Genomic DNA, 16,881 nt, shown 5'->3' on the forward strand with positions numbered 1-16,881 from the left:
CGCGGCGAGCGCGACCTCCAGGTGGACATTCTTCGTGGCGTCGGCTGGCAGCCGCAGGGCCACCAGTGCTTGAAAGAGGTTCCGGACATGGAGGCCGATTAGGGTGGCAGGCAATGAGGAGCCCGGGCGCACAGGCTGGAGGAGTATGGCGATGTCGTCCCCGAGCTTCTTGAGGACGGTGAACTTGTTGGTGGTGGCAACGATCATCTGGTCCAACTGAGAGTCATAGTTGGCGTCGACGGCGGCCATCCACCAGCCGGTCGCGAACACCGTCTGGAGACGATCCTCGGCGCCATGCCGCAGGCCGTCGTCATGGACCATCTGGCACAGTCGCTTGCCTCTCGCGCACATCGCCTCCATGGGTCTGGAGTGAGCACTTTTGCGCTTAGTGTAGGTGCTTAGGCAAATTCTTAGGTGCGTAGGATGTGGTAGATGCATTGGAATGGAGGGGCGCCTTTATATGATTGCAAATTCATTGCATTCACATCATGCAGCCTCTTTTCCCGGTCCTCCTCCCATTACTTCTCTCATGCATGCACGATGCTAATTGAAGGAGGATGCATCATTGGCCGTTCAACATTTTGGGAACCGCTACCCCTCCCTCGTCTGCATTAAAGCTGTAGTGGAACTGCACCGCCCGCTGTCAAATCGAATAGTACTACGCTGCCCGCTGCACGCCCGGCTGAACACGCCTCCTCGCCTCCATCAAACCCCTCCATTAAACCCGCATGCAAACCGAGAAACCTACTCCGGCCACACATCCGTTCATGAGCCGGCCGGAATTAAACACAACACTGGCCGAGCTCCTTCCGTCCGCCCTCAGTTTAAACTAGGCCAGACGCCGGCCAAGCTCCTACCGTCCGCCCTCTATTTAAACGAGGCCAGACAGACAGCGGGCAAGAATCGCACCCTCTACTGCTCCCCCATCTCCTCCTTCACCATTTTATCCACTCTTCCGATGGCTTCCCAGGAGCCATTCTCCGGCATACTACCTGGCCGGGTGGCCCGCCGAGCCCTCCGGATACGGGCGAGGCCGCTCGGTGCTTCATCAACCTTGCTTGGCCCGACGGAGCCAGTTGCCGCCCCAATCTGGCACATGGTTCAGCAACTCGCCGCTCCAGTTCAGCTCGATGAGGAGTGGCGAGTTGCTCAACGACGGCACAGTGGCGAGCACGCCAGTTCGGGCATCGTCGCTGTCGCGTCGTACCGCGCCACCAGTGTCTGCGATGGCCGCGCCTCCCGTGTTTGTGGGCGCGCCTCCCGTGCCTGCGGCAACACCATGCAGGCAGAGACAGAAGCCGGGTCTGTGGAGAGCGACAAGTCGGTGGCCATCTTCTCCGTGTCTGCCGCCATCATCGAGGAGAAGTAGAACACGGGAGGCCGCTGCCACTTGGGTCCCATGAAGGCCACCACCGAGGCAACGACTGCACATTCAGGTGGTTTCTTTGCTGCTTCGTCTCTTCCGAGGACCTTTGTCAACCCCGCAAGTGTCTACACGACATGAGGAAGACAATGGGATCCGCGGGTGGCCATTTAGATTAGGTACTCCCTCTCCTGATGGTGGGAAATATTTGTTCTAAGAATGGACAAATTGGATGTTTCTATAACTAAAATAAGTCTAGATACATCCATTTCTAGGACAAGTATTTCCGGACGGAGGGAGTATTAGTTATACCAAGAGAGCCGGATTAGCACCGCTTAGTTCATGTAAATGTAATGAAATCCATCATGTTTATATGAAGATCCGGCTTTTTTATACGAAATGGTGATAGCGTGGGTTAGTCATGTAGTATGATGTAACTACAATGGGCTGCCGTGTTTCATACTCTTCCAGTCCACTGTGAAGATGATTTGTTGATTTTATATCGCTGAATAATATAAAATATTATGAGTGCAGACGCTCCACCACGAGGTTCCTTGCTCCTTCTCGGTCGTCGGGAATCTATGCTCTTCCACTCTTTTTATTGACGTGAGCTTTGTTCATCCTTTTGCCAACACGCAGTAACTCGCAGAACGACGAGAAGCTTATTTACTACGCCTTCTCCCTCACTAACGCGTGTGTGGTGGCTCACAGCACGAGGACAAACTTTTGCTACGGTGGACGTGCAGCAGTTCATAGTGGGAGTAACATACTCCTAGGTGGTAACATAGCGCAGTCCAAGACAAGTTTGCTTATGTGGCATGTATTTAATGAGGAGAGATGTGTTTAGAGTAACATAACATGTAGTGTGGGGCATAAGCAAGTAGTCCATTGTACTCCCTCCATCCCATAATATAAGATCATTTTTTACTCTAGTGTAGTGTGAAAAACGCTCTTATATTATGGGACAGAGGGAATAGAAACTAGGGTGGTACCGGATTAATTCCGCATGTAAATAAACTTGTAACTGTGGATTTGGGGCTCTTTCCCCTCTCTTCTTTAATGAATAATATGCACACTCGTGCGTATTCGAGAAAAAATATGTTACTGTAACACAACGCTTTCCAAGAGAGGATGAGTCTACAAGGTTGAAGCCAACTAGTATGACACTACTCTATGTTACTTTGCAGTATGGATGTAGTAACTTAGACTAGTGTCATATGCATGACACTAGTCTAAGTTACTCTGCACTATGACCAGCCTAAGAGCGTGGTTAATAGTATAGCCATCTGATGGCTATAAGAAACTGCCATGTCATGTATAGCCATCATTTATCTCTACTCTTATAATTAATCATATAGAAGACTCAGTTGGTGATGATGGTGTGTCTGCCATCCGTCATTTCTGACCATCAAATCTGCATCTAACGACTATGATGTAAGTCGTGGCATTTTTGCAACAAGACCCCACTCCTCGGCTCCAATTTGCAGAAACCCCTTAGTATCTTGAAACCAACCACATCCTCCCCCACCTCATCAAAACAGCCACAAGGAATATATTTTGAGTGAAACCTAATACGAGTATATTTTTAGTGATATATACACTAAACTATAGTGTTTTTCTTTCAAGTTTGTGAACATGTATTATTCTATTTTGGATCCGTTGCAACGCACGGGCATATTGCTAGTAGTCACTCATATAGTAGTGTGGGCTACAAGGTTGGCTATAACATCACTTAGTACCTTTTTCAACATTCTCTATTTCTCTTTCTTCACATTTATTCTATTTGTCTAGGAATCCGCATATAACTAGGCTCCTACATGAGATCCCACTCCCCATAATTTTCCTCGTCATCATCTGAGTCCTAGAAGATCTCACCCACATCATCACTAGGCATGCAGCCGCCTTGATAGACAATGTGCACAGAAGGAGTAGAGGCGACTGGGGATGCACCAGGTCGTGGGCACTCTGTACGTGCTCGTGTGCATGCAGCGTGCGTGCTTTTCCATCGGTGCTAGCTCTAAGGCCGAGGTTGCGGTCGTATTCGTCTCCGACTAGTCGTTGAGCAACGACGGTAAAGAGGTGCTGCAAGAGATGTGTAGGCGCCATTGTGTGCGAGCTTCGCCGTAGCACGACGAACCGGACGTCGCCGCAGATGGCGCATGCCTCCATGCAGCCGAGTGTGTGCGCATGCATGTGTTATTCATGTGCATTCTGCAGCCGAGTGTTTGTGCATGCATGTGTTGTGTACGTGCATTGTGTGCTCCATGTTGTGCGCGTATGTGCACGAGTTGGATCAGCGTGAGTTAGTGCATTGGCATGTGTACACGCGTGGCTGCATGCGTCCTGTACATGCATGGCTTCTTCCCTGGTTATCAATATAAACTATAAAACATCTTCGAATTAGCATCCTATTGTATCGTCTCTAGTGTTTAGTGAAGAGTTCATGTTCTTTTATTTGTTTATAGGTGGGCAGGCGGCAAAAAACAGGGGAAAACGCGCAAGGTTCCTTGCTCCTTCTCGGTCTTCGGGAATCTATGTTCTTCAACTCATTTTTTACGTGAGCTTTGTTCACCCTTTTGCTAACACGCGAGACATCTAGCATCAAGGTGCACGTGTCATGCAAGAAAATGGAGATAATCAGATAAGCAGTGCGTAAGTGAGTCGTGCACTTCGATGGCACCTACTACGCAATATTTTTTCTCCTCAATGGCACGTGAATAGTGCACGTACTCAACGTCGGAGCACGGGATGGGGGTAGCCATGACATGGTCAGCCCTTGTTTGGAGAGAGTACGTACTAAATAACTTTGATGTGTCCCGTCAACTTGCAGAATGACGAGAAGCTTGCTTACTACGCCTTCTCCCTCGCCAATGTGTGTGCGGTGGCTCGCAGCACGACGAGAAACTTTTTCTTACAAGCGGTGGACATGCAGCAGTTCATTTGGTGTCAGATTGCCAGAAGTACTATTGTAGTACCATCATTATTGTTCAACTTCCGGAAGAGGCTAAGAGCCAAGCGCAAGGTCACCTACTAACATTAGGCTAGGCATAGTGGGAGTAGCATAAGTAGGGGTACCTCCTTTTCTTATTCTAGAAACAACCACATGCGAATATTGGATGGTAGCAGCATAGCAACTGAATCAAAAAATCAAAACCAACCAATGAACTACTACTAATGGTGAGCGTTTGCTAGTATCATGTACTCCGTCTGTCCATGTATATAGGGCTTAATGTGTTTTCCGAGACTAACTTTGGCCCTGTTTGGATCCATGGGTTAGAGTTAGTTTGAGCTAGTTGGGGCTCAAATAGCCCTAAAGTATCCAAACATGAGGGTTAAATTGGAGCAAGTTGCCCCAAACCCACCAAAAAAACTATCCCACCCAAGAGTCGGTTACATGTGATGAGTTAACCGACCTCAATAAATGGCGAAAATGCCAGCCTGCCGCATTTTGTTCATCCTTTTGCCAACACGCGGGACACCTAGCATCAAGGTGCACGTGTCATGCAAGAAAATGGAGATAAGCAGTGCGTAATTGAGTCATGCACTAAGATGGCACCTAGTGCTACGCAATATTTTTCCTCCTCGATGGCACGTGAATAGTGCTCATACTCAATGACCGAGCACGAGATGGTAGCCATGGACATGGTCGGCCCTTTTTGGAGAGAGTACTAAATACTACTACGTATTAACTTTGATGTGTCCCGTCAACTCATAGAACGACGAGAAGCACACACTGAGACTACCCATAGTGGGAGTAACATCTACACTCTTATAAAAAACATAGTTGGTGATGATGGTGTGCCTGCCATCCTGCAATATAGGCCGTCTGATTTATATCTGACGGATAGGAAGGAAACTATGGCAATTTTTCAAAAAGATACCCACACCCCTCTCCACATTTGCAAATAAGGCCTTCCCTCATTCATCCTTTTCTCTCAGAAGATAAACTACTCATATAAATGCATCTTGATGTTCCGTGCAACGCATGGGCATCTTGCTAGTCTCTCACAAGATAAACTACTCATACAAATGCATCTTGATGTTCCGTGCAATGCACGGGCATCTAGCTAGGTTCTTTTAAAATAGTTACTGCGATAATTGGGTTGAAGTGATATATTATATGTCTGTCCCGAATGATTTCAGATTCACTAGTAGTAACAAAGAAAAGGTTGTCTTGTTAATTAACAGAAAACAAGGTGAAAACTATCACATGAGGCCGGTGAAAACAAGGCACATTGGGTTCAACGGCATCGTCGCTACAGCTGTGCGCGCTCGAGAAGTCTACATATCGAGGGGGCTATGGAGAAAAAGACATATCTCGTGTGTTTGAGCGAGGCACAGAGACACAATGTTTGAGAGAGAAACCGATTGACAAATTAATATCAGATCAAGTTGTCACCCTTCTGCTGTCATTGTTGGGGTTGAGGTTGGGAAGGGGAGGGAGAGAAAGAAGTATCGAGACTGTGCGCAGTAGGCACAGAGGCACAACTAGCGAGTGTGTGTGTGTGTATCTATGTGTGTTTGAAAGAGGAGTAGATAGATTACTATCAAGATCGAGGTGCCACCCTACTCCTTTGGTATCGGGTAGTGTGTGTGTGTGTGTGTGTGTGTGTTTCAGAGAGAAGCCAGTCGATAGATTAGTATCAAGATTGAGGTGTCACCCTACTCCTTCGGTGTCGGAAGTGTGTGTGTGGGTGGGTGGGTGGGTGGGGGCAGTGACACTTACATATCTCTACTCTTATAAAAACAGAGTTGGTGATGATGGTTGTCGGTGTCAAAACCGGCGGATCTCGGGTAGAGGGTCCCGAACTATGCGTCTAAGGCGGATGGTAACAGGAGGCAGGGGACACGATGTTTTACCCAGGTTCGGGCCCTCTTGATGGAGGTAAAACCCTACGTCCTGCTTGATTTATTCTTGATGATATGGGTATTACAAGAGTTGATGTACCACGAGATCGGAGAGGCTAAACCCTAGAAGCTAGCCTATGGTATGATTGTATGTTGTCCTACGGACTAAACCCTCCGGTTTATATAGACACCGGAGGGAGCTAGGGTTACACAAGGTCGGTTACAAAGGAGGAGATATACATATCCGTATTGCCTAGCTTGCCTTCCACACCAAGTAGAGTCCCATCCGGACACGAGACGAAGTCTTCAATCTTGTATCTTCATAGTCCAATAGTCCGGCCAAAGGATATAGTCCGGCTGTCCGGAGACCCCTAATCCCGGACTCCCTCAGTAGCCCCTGAACCAGGCTTCAATGACGATGAGTCCGGCGCGCAGTGTTGTCTTCGGCATTGCAAGGCGGGTTCCTCCACCGAATACACCCCGGAAGAATCTGAATACAAGGATAGTGTCCGACCCTGCAAAATAAGTTCCACATACCACCGTAGAGAGAATAATATTTCCACAAATGTAGTCTGCTGACTCGTTTTGTCAACGTGACACTTTATCATGGCCCGGTGATTATTCGAACCGTTTCCTTAAACTAGCCCCGCACATAACGCGAGGCAGTTTCTTGACACGTCTTGTCAAAGCAGAGATCGTGTTCCCCTTATCACGGGATTCTCATCAATACAGGCGTGGGTAACCCAACCGCGCCATCGATTACGGCGCTTGGGGGATAAGCGAGTTTTACCAGGCTAGTGGGCGCGCACAGTTTTGGCCGCCCTTATAAACCACGCCTTCTTCCTCCTTGCTCATTTGTTCTTGCGCACTCAAGCCCCAACGCCCAAGTCTGCATCTTTCTCCTCAACCTCCTCCAAACATGTCCGGAGTGGGAGGCAAGTGGATGGCTTCCTCCGTCACGGAGGAACACATCAAAAAGTTGCACGGAGTCGGATACTTAGCCGTGAATATCGTGCATCGGCTGCCCGCTGCGGGGCAGATCGTCCCTACCCCGAAAACTCATGAGAGGGTAGTTATCCTCCACCACTTCCTCCGCGGACTGGGGTTTCCCCTTCATCCATTCGTCCGTGGTCTCATGTTCTACTACGGGCTGGACTTTCATGATCTGGCCCCGAACTTCATCCTCAACATTTCGGCGTTCATCGTCGTTTGTGAGGCCTTTCTCCGCATCCACCCCCACTTCGGTCTGTGGCTGAAGACCTTCAATATCAAGCCGAAGGTGGTGGGCGGCCAACAAGCAGAATGCGGCGGAGCCATGGTGGGCAAGATGCCCAATGTTATATGGCTCGAAGGCTCCCTCGTGGAGACCATAAAGGGGTGGCAATCGGCATGGTTCTACATCACCGAGCTACGCAACACCAACTGGGTGGCTGCCCCCGAGTTTCGATCCGGATTCCCTACACGACTCACTTCTTGGAAAGAGAAGGGCCTGTCATGGGGCTCATCGGTAGAGCTGGACGGACTCCAGAAATGTATGCGGAACATGGCAAGCAAGAAACTCAAGCTTGTCAATATAGTCCAGGTCATGCTCATCCACCGGATCCTCCCGTGTCAACAACGGGACTTCAACTTGTGGGAGTTCGACCCGGCCCAGCACCAAACTCTGAGCGAGCTCTTCGACACAACGCACAAGGACGTCTGGAGGGTGCTGTTCAAGGGCTCCGAGGTCCCTCCCTCTCTCACCGAGGACCGCGGACTAAGCGTGAAGCGGCAAGTGCATTCGGTGAGTTCTATACATCCGGTAGGATATTTATTTCCCCTAGCTTAACCATGTGCGGGGTCTGAGCTCCATGCCTTTGACAGGACTGGATGGAGACGTCGGGGCAGATTAACTATCCGGCCCCTCTGCCCGAAGACACTACGGACGCTCTCCTGACGGAGATGCTGACTCCGGCTCCTTACAAGGTGCCGGAGAAGACCAAGAAGGCCAAGGGAACCCGAAAGAGTTCCCGGCGCCAGGTGTTATCGGACTCATCGTCTGATAACTCCGCGACGCACTCCTCCCTCGAAGACGAGGAGGAAGATGAAGATGCTCCCCCTCCAGTCGGGGGAGACAAGAAAAGGAAGGCCACCCCAACCGGGGGGCGAAGGGTCCAAGAAGGGAAGACTCTCCTTCCGGACTACTCCACCACCGCCGCCGAAGGCGAAGACGAGTGGCTGCTCAGGGTCAAGCCCCTGGCGAAGTCGTAAGTATTCGGATGCCAGAGTAACTCATAGCATACCTTTGTCGCACTGCCTCTCCTAATGCCGAATTATGACTATGCAGACCGCCACGAGCCCGTATCGACTTATCGTCGGACGGCTCCCTGAGCTCGTCGATATGGATAGTGATCCACTTCCGACCGCCACCTCCCCTTGCCCTACGGACAACACCGAGGTATTGTCTCAAGAGGCACTGGGTCGAGGGGAGACAGTCTCGGAGGCGCCTCAAGGCGACCTTCCAGACTCCGGGAGCAAAGGGAGCAAGGCTCCCGAGGGCTCCGAGTTTGGCCCTCAGCCGAACACCGCGCCGGAACCCCCAGTGGTTCCGGACTCTGGCAGACGGCCTCCTTCCAAAAGGGGCAAGACGCCTGTGTCGGCGACCTCTGTCCATCCAGAGGCACCAGACAATCTGCTGGGAGCGCTTCGCAGCGCTTCCATCGACGAAGAGCACCACACTATTATGAGTGCGGTGGTCCAGAAGGTTCAGTCCGCCAAGAGCGGACTGACTGAAGCCTGTGCCAGCCTTCTAACAGGCTTTGAGGTAAGTTTTTGAAATATGGGGAAAAATATTACCGCATAGACAGTAGCCCCTGATGCTCTGTTCGGTGTTCACAAAGAAAAGCCGAACGGAGGATCAAACAATATCGCAGGAGTCTAATATAAGTATGTCAATATGCGTATGCAGGCTTCGCTGCTGGCCTCTGCCGCACTAACTGCGGGGGTCGCCACACTGAAGCAGGACCTTAAAGGGTCCAAGGACGAACTCGGCCTTGCCAAGAGGCAGCTCGAGGAGAACAAAGGTAAGTAGTACCTAGTTTATGGATATGTATAAAGAGAATGCGATTGCAAAATGACAGGATCATCGTAAATTTGCCAGGGGCCACGACCGAGGTGGCGACCCTAAAGCAAGCGCTATCCGAGGCCGAAAACAAAGCGGCCAAGGAGCGCACCGAGCGGCAAAGGCATGAGGCACGTGTGGGCGAGGTGCAGTAAGAGCTCCACGCTCTCGTGACGAAGCACGAGGCGTTGGAGCTTGACTTGAATACGCGAGAGTCCGAACTTGCCGCGGCCCTTGAGAGCGCAAAGAATGCCAAGGCCGAAGCCCAAAAGGCCCTCCAGGAGATTGATGCAATGAAGAAGATAGCGGCGGGTAAGGCATTCTATATGCAAAGCAAGCATGTGAAAGTAAATTACCTGTTACTTACCCGAATCCGGAGCTCTCCAGGAGCATTCGCAGATTTGCCCCGCAGCGTGTCAGATGCCGCATAGTTTTACCAGGCCGAGGAGGGAAGCTCAACGGAGAAGTTGTTCTGGTCTCAGTATACTGGGACCGAACACCCGATGGCTCTGAGCGACCAGCTGAAGCAACTGGTCGAGCTGCACAAGGCGGCCGAACAGGCCATGAAGGGCTTTATAGTCCGGATGTGGCCTGGCGACGCCCTTCCCAACAGCTACTTCGGCCTGGTGAGGCGGCTTGTGGATGCCTGCCCATGGCTGGAAGTCATCAATCGGTCTGTCTGCATTGAAGGTGCACGCCGGGCTTTCGCCTGTGTGAAGGTGCAATGGGCCAAGCTGGACGCCGTGAAGCTGATTAAGGAAGGGCCGCCGGAGGGCAAGGAGCATCGCCACCCCGAGATGTACTATGAGGGTGTCCTAAAGGGTGCTCGTCTCGTAGCGGACGAGTGTACGAAAGATATAACATTCGAGTAAATTCGCTCGTGTAATCCTGTATTTATGAAAACTTGTTCATATGCGCTATGCAACGCTTGTTTGAATTTAAAATATTACCTTCTGTTCGGCTGTTTATCAAATCTGAGAGATGGCTAGTCATCGACTTCTGCCCCCACGCCATGAGTGCTGGGGTGTTTGGGATAAACATGAGCACTCTTGTTCCCATTGTTGGGTCCTTCGAGGGAGGTGCTCAGCACAACGAACAAGGCAATCGGACTATAAAGCGTTATCACTCTCACTTAGCCTTAGAATTCTATAATTTTAAATTTCGACGAAGCCCCTAGTATTCGGAAGGCCGAATTCGGGGCGCGGTACACGCCTTAAGCCGGACAGGGCCAACTCCTCGCTCTAAGCGGCATAAGCCTTTAGGGACTCGAAACCTCTCAAAGAGTGACCAGTCTCTCGCCTTATCATGATAGTCAGTTTTAGCTTTCTCTACTGAGGTGCTTAGCCCAGCAGAACCGGGGCACAATCGCAATAGTTCTCCTAGTGCTACCTTAGCCGATATAGCGGAATGTAAGGTACCAAAACATGGGAGCCGGGCAAACCCAACTATTGACCCAAGACATGATTCGGAGCTGATGCATATAATGTTATAAGTTCGGGGTGCCGCACTGTTGAAAGTGTTCGGACTTCTCACGCCATATTATGGGGTATGCTTAAGCCCCTAGCGTATTGGCCGTACCAGAGTGTACAGGTGCTTGATGACATGAATGAACATATATATATAAGAAGAATGCAATAAAAGCCTTAATGCAATGCATTGTTTATTCAAAAACGTGTGTTAAAGAAGAATGATACAGGTAGTGCGATAAGCAAAAAGTAGGACTATGTCCCCTCCAAGGGCAAGTTGAGGAATAATATTAAAGCAAGTATCTTACTCGTTATTGTAATCCACTTGGGAGTTCCGTGGTGTGATGTAGCTTTCTGTCTCCTTGGTTGCTGCATCATGTGTTCGGCAATCATGCTGCCGGACAGGGTTTCCAGAGATTAATGTCCTGAAAGAGAGAAAAATAACAAAGCGCGAAGCCCCTAGTGCGGTTTAAGCCGCGTCTTGGGGCGTGCCGTAGTCGTGCCCCCTTCCTCGCCTGTGCCCACGGTATTTTTAATGCGTAATTATGTACACGTGGCACGGGTTTCGCCGTTTGGCTGGGACCGGGGTGGGGGCCGCATTGCTATGCGAGTTCGGAACGTGCCAGGCGGTCCAGTTGTCGATTACTCCTGGCGTGCTTGAAGTTGTCCAGGTCCTTAATCGCCGAACTAGTGGATTGCCTTAAGAGGCTGCTTTGTGCTTCTGCTGCGAGGGCCGCAGTGTGCTCCTCCGTTCGTAGAGAGCGCTCTGTGTTTCCATTAACTGTAATGACCCCCCGAGGTCCTGGCATCTTGAGCTTGAGGTATGCATAATGCGGTACCGCATTGAATTTCGCAAATGCGGTTCGCCCAAGCAGTGCATGATAGCCACTGCGGAACGGGACTATATCGAAGATTAACTCTTTGCTTCGGAAGTTATTCGGGGATCCGAAGACCACTTCCAGTGTGACTGAGCCTGTGCAGTGGGCCTCTACACCTGGTACGACGCCTTTAAAGGTCATTTTTGTGGGTTTGATCCTTGAGGGGTCTATACCCATTTTTCGCACTCTGTCCTGATAAAGCAGGTTCAGGCTGCTGCCGCCATCCATAAGGACTTGAGTGAGGTGAAATCCATCAATGATTGGGTATAGGACCAGTGCGGCGAATCCGCCATGACAGATACTAGTGGGGTGGTCCCTGCGATCGAAGGTGATCGGACAAGAGGACCATGGGTTGAACTTTGGGGCGACTAGCTCCAACGCATATACGTCCCTGAGCGCACGCTTCCGCTCCCTCTTGGGGATGTGCTATGCGTATATCATGTTCACCGTCCGCATTTGTGGGGGAAACCTCTTCTGTCCTTCGGTGTTCGGCTGCCGGGGCTCCTCTTCGTCATCGCTATGTGACCCCTTATCTTTGTCTTTGGCAATTAACTTGTCGGCCTACTTGAACACCCAACAATCCCTGTTGGTGTGGTTGGCTGGCTTATCGAGGGTGCCATGTATCTGACACGAGCGATCGAGTATATGGTCCAAACTGGACGGGCCTGGAGTGCTTCTTTTGAATGGCTTTTTCCGCTGACCGGGCTTAGAGCCTCTGAATCCGGCATTAAATGTCGTGTCTTCAATATTATCGCTGTTAATGCGGCGCTTATGTTTGTTGCGACGTGACCTGCTATTGTCGTCCTTGGTATCCGGAGTACCATGGTTCTTTGATATGTTATTACTGCAAGCCAGCCAGCTGTCTTCTCCTGCACAAAAGCGGGTCATGAGTGTCGTGAGGGCTGCCATAGATTTCGGCTTTTCCTGACCAAGGTGCCGGGCTAGCCACTCGTCGCGGATGTTGTGCTTGAAGGCTGCTAGGGCCTCTGCATCCGGACAGTCGACGATTTGATTTTTCTTTGTTAGGAACCATGTCCAGAATTGCCTGGCCGGTTCCTCTGGCTGCTGAATTATGTGGCTCAAGTCATCGGCATCTGGTGGTCGCACATAAGTGCCCTGAAAGTTGTCGAGGAATGCGGCTTCCAGATCTTCCCAACAGCCAATGGACTCTGCTGGCAGGCTATTGAGCCAATGTCGAGCTGGTCCTTTGAGTTTGAGTGGGAGGTATTTAATGGCGTGTAGATCATCACCGCGTGCCATGTGGATATGCAGGAGGAAATCCTCGATCCATACCGCAGGATCTGTTGTGCCGTCGTATGATTCTATATTTACGGGTTTGAAACCCTCTCGGATTTGATGATCCATTACTTCGTTTGTGAAGCATAAGGGGTGTGCGGCGCCTCTGTATTGGGCTATATCGCGACGCAGCTCCAATGAGTTTTGTCTATTGTGTTCGGCCCGGCCGGATTTACTTTTACTGTATCCAGCGTGACGGCTATCGTCTCGCGTAGTGGCGCGCCCCTGCGATCCATAGATCGATCTTGCGTGTTTTGCTTTGTCCTCCAATACGTCTCGCAGGTCTGGCGTATTTCCCCATGCCTTTTTATTTGAATGGCGTCGGGGTGCAGGCTGAGCTTTTGGCTGGAATGCCTCTCTGTCGCGGCCACGAGGTGGCCGGTCAGTCGCGTCATATGTTTCTTCCTCTAGTCGGGGTAGCAACCTGCAATTTGGGTAACTCTTGGAGGGGCGTTCGAGTTTATATTCCTCGGCCGCGAGGACTTCGGTCCATCTGTCAGCTAGCAGATCTTGATCAGCTTGAAGCTGCTGCTGCTTCTTCTTAAGGCTATTTTTTGTGGCTATAAGCCGGCGCTTGAAGCGCTCTTCTTCGACGGGATCCTCTGGCACGACAAATTCGTCATCGTCGAGGCTTGCCTCGTCTTCGGAGTGGGGCATGTAATTATCATCCTCCTCATCTGCCGCTCTCTCAGGAGGGCTGGCCTCTCCATCCTCCTGCCCTAAATCGTGCTGGGGGGGATTATTGCCATCATCGGCACTATCCGGAGTGATATTATCTCCTGTGCCGGTATCACCACTTTTGCTTTGGCGGGACTTAGAGCGGCACCGCTGACGTCGGCGCTTGGGTTGCTTCTTGGAGGGGTCATATTCCGCTGTCTCATCGCCATTGCCTTCTTTGGGTGTGTCCACCATGTATATATCGTATGATGAAGTGGCTATCCAGTGCCCTGTGGGCAGTGGTTCCTCTTCGTCTCCCGCATCGTCGTCCATACCGTCGATGTCTTCGGAGTCGAAGTCGAGCATGTTGGTTAAGTCGTCAACAGTGGCTACTAAGTGGGTGGTGGGTGGGCAGCGAATTTCTTCGTCATCCGCATCCCAATCCTGCCGGACATAGTTCGGCCAGGATCTTCCTGACAAGGAGAGAGACCTTAATGAATTCAGTATGTCGCCAAAGGGCGAGTGCTGAAAAATATCCGCGGAGGTAAACTCCATGATTGGCGCCCAATCGGATTCGCTAGGAACGGGCGCAGGCGGTTCGGAGTCCGTGGCCAGAGAAGGATCCGACAGTTTGACAACACGACTCTCGTGCAGGGTAAGGTCGATGTTCGGCTCGATCGTCGCTGAGGATAAGGCCTCCGTGGCAGGTTCCATCCACCCATCCATGGACGGCGCAACTGGCTCCGAATTGAGGGTCGGAGCGGCTGCCGGTGCGATCTCCTGCACACTGTCCGATGGCAGAGCTAAGTCGTACTCATCATGACCGTGTGACGCACAAGGCAGGGGCTCGAATCCGTCGAAGATCAAGTCTCCGCGGATATCGGCCATGTAGTTTAAACTTCCAAACCTAACCTGGTGGCTAGGGGCATAACTTTCGATCTACTCCAGATGGCGAAGCAAGTTGGCCCGCAGTGCGAAGCCGCCGAACACAAAGATCTGTCTAGGGAGAAAAGTCTCACCTGGGACTGCATCGCTATCGATGATCGTAGGAGCCATCAAGCCTAACGGCGACGACACAGAGGAACTCTCAATGAAAGCACCAATGTCGGTGTCAAAACCGGCGGATCTCGGGTAGGGGGTCCCGAACTGTGCGTCTAAGGCGGATGGTAACAGGAGGCAGGGGACACGATGTTTTACCCAGGTTCGGGCCCTCTTGATGGAGGTAAAACCCTACGTCCTGCTTGATTTATTCTTGATGATATGGGTATTACAAGAGTTGATCTACCACGAGATCGGAGAGGCTAAACCCTAGAAGCTAGCCCATGGTATGATTGTATGTTGTCCTACGGACTAAACCCTCCGGTTTATATAGACACCGGAGGGGGCTAGGGTTACACAAGGTCGGTTACAAAGGAGGAGATATACATATCTGTAATGCCTAGCTTGCCTTCCACGCCAAGTAGAGTCCCATCCGAACACGAGATGAAGTCTTCAATCTTGTATCTTCATAGTCCAATAGTCCGGCCAAAGGATATAGTCCGGCTGTCCGGAGACCCCTAATCCCGGACTCCCTCAATGGTGTTCCTGCCATCCTGCAATACAAGCCATCCGATTTATATCTGACGGATATGAAGGAAACTATGGCAATTTTGCAAAAAGATACCCACATCCCTCTCCACATTTGCAAAAAAGGCATTCCCTCGTTCATATTTTTCTCCCACAAGATAAACTAATCATACAAATGCATCTTGATGTTCCATGCAACGCATGGGCATCTTGCTAGTAGGGAGAAGGAGTGTGTGTGCCCATAATTATATTAAGGGATAGGTAGATAGGATGTGTGCGAGGCATACTTAAAGCATCACGAAGACAAACAAACGGTGTGCATGCAAGTGCCGGAAAAATGAAGCGATAAACAATGTCTACGCGCGCGCGCGTGTGTGTGTGTGTGTGAGAGAGAGAGAGAGAGAGAGAGAGATCTCAAAACAAAAGGTGCTCTGCTGGAATCCCATTGTATGTATTCATATGGTTCCGGAACTCGAGTTAACCTTAGGCATATGTGTGAGAGACATAATTATCCTTTGAGACATTAGTGGATGTGGGTGGGTGGAATTAAAGGGGTGGGCATGTTCGACGGAGAGAGCGTGTGTGTTTCTGTGTGAGAGACTTGTAGGACGGGGTAGAAAGACGAATTCTAACCTTGATAGAGGGAGAGAAATACACGAAGTGCGCGTGTGTGATTCTGATGCCCATGGGGAAATGAGATATGTATGCGTGTGAGAGAGATTGCACAAAGGTACAATATCTACTTCATATCGTAGCCAAAGGAACAATATCGATTCAACGCTATAAAGATTGGACACTCACATATCACATTTTTTTCTATCTAAATAAACCTTTTCAATTGTGCATGCCAAAGTTACAGTGATGTTTCTTCAAACAACCAATGTAGCTATCATGTACATGCACCATTGTTACTCTTGCATTCAAATTCATTAGTCTTGGATGATTTAAGGTTCTATTATGAAGTAATATATGTAATACTCATATATGAATTCAACGGGTAAGCAATTTATGAAATGAAGGCTATGTAATCATATGAGGTAACACTTTTAAGTAGCGGACTACAATATCCATTTCTTTTGTGGGACTACAATATCCATTTCTTTTTGTGCGCCTCTACACTAACACGTCAATGCATTATGTTTAAAGTAAATAACCAATGGCGCTAAATTATCTATTTATACGAGAAATACATAGGCTGAGCGTTTGATCCTTTTTTGTGAACGTGCCTCTACACCAGTACGATTGGTCGCGCCAGTGTGAACGTCCAAGTTATCGGCGCATCATCCTCAGTTATTGTCTTTTTTTCTGGGGTGGACTTCACACCAGTTATTAACTGCTGACGCATGCCCCGTGTACACAGTCTCGCATGACCTTCCCGCTAGCACGGTCCAAAATTAGTTGAAACTGGATACGAACGATCCCGCGGGCGGCAAAATCTCCCGCCTCCTTCTAAAATTTCCTCCACCTAGTCTTTAGCATGCGGAATTCCCCTTTTGTCCTTAGTGCACGGAGAACAACAGTGACAATACTGCCCTCATCTACATAATAGGTCGGGGCTGCTTTGGTAACTTTCGGTTCCCCCCACCACACGGCACCCCCATTTCCTCTCCCCCTCCCGCAAAAATGACTAACTGCACAACACCAGAGCATCTTACATCACGCCGTCCGTACTTCATCGGCCTTTCTACCCCTCCCCTCTCGAAACCC

Source organism: Triticum dicoccoides, chromosome 5A, assembly GCF_002162155.2.
Source record: "Triticum dicoccoides isolate Atlit2015 ecotype Zavitan chromosome 5A, WEW_v2.0, whole genome shotgun sequence".
Taxonomy (NCBI): Eukaryota; Viridiplantae; Streptophyta; class Magnoliopsida; order Poales; family Poaceae; genus Triticum; species Triticum dicoccoides.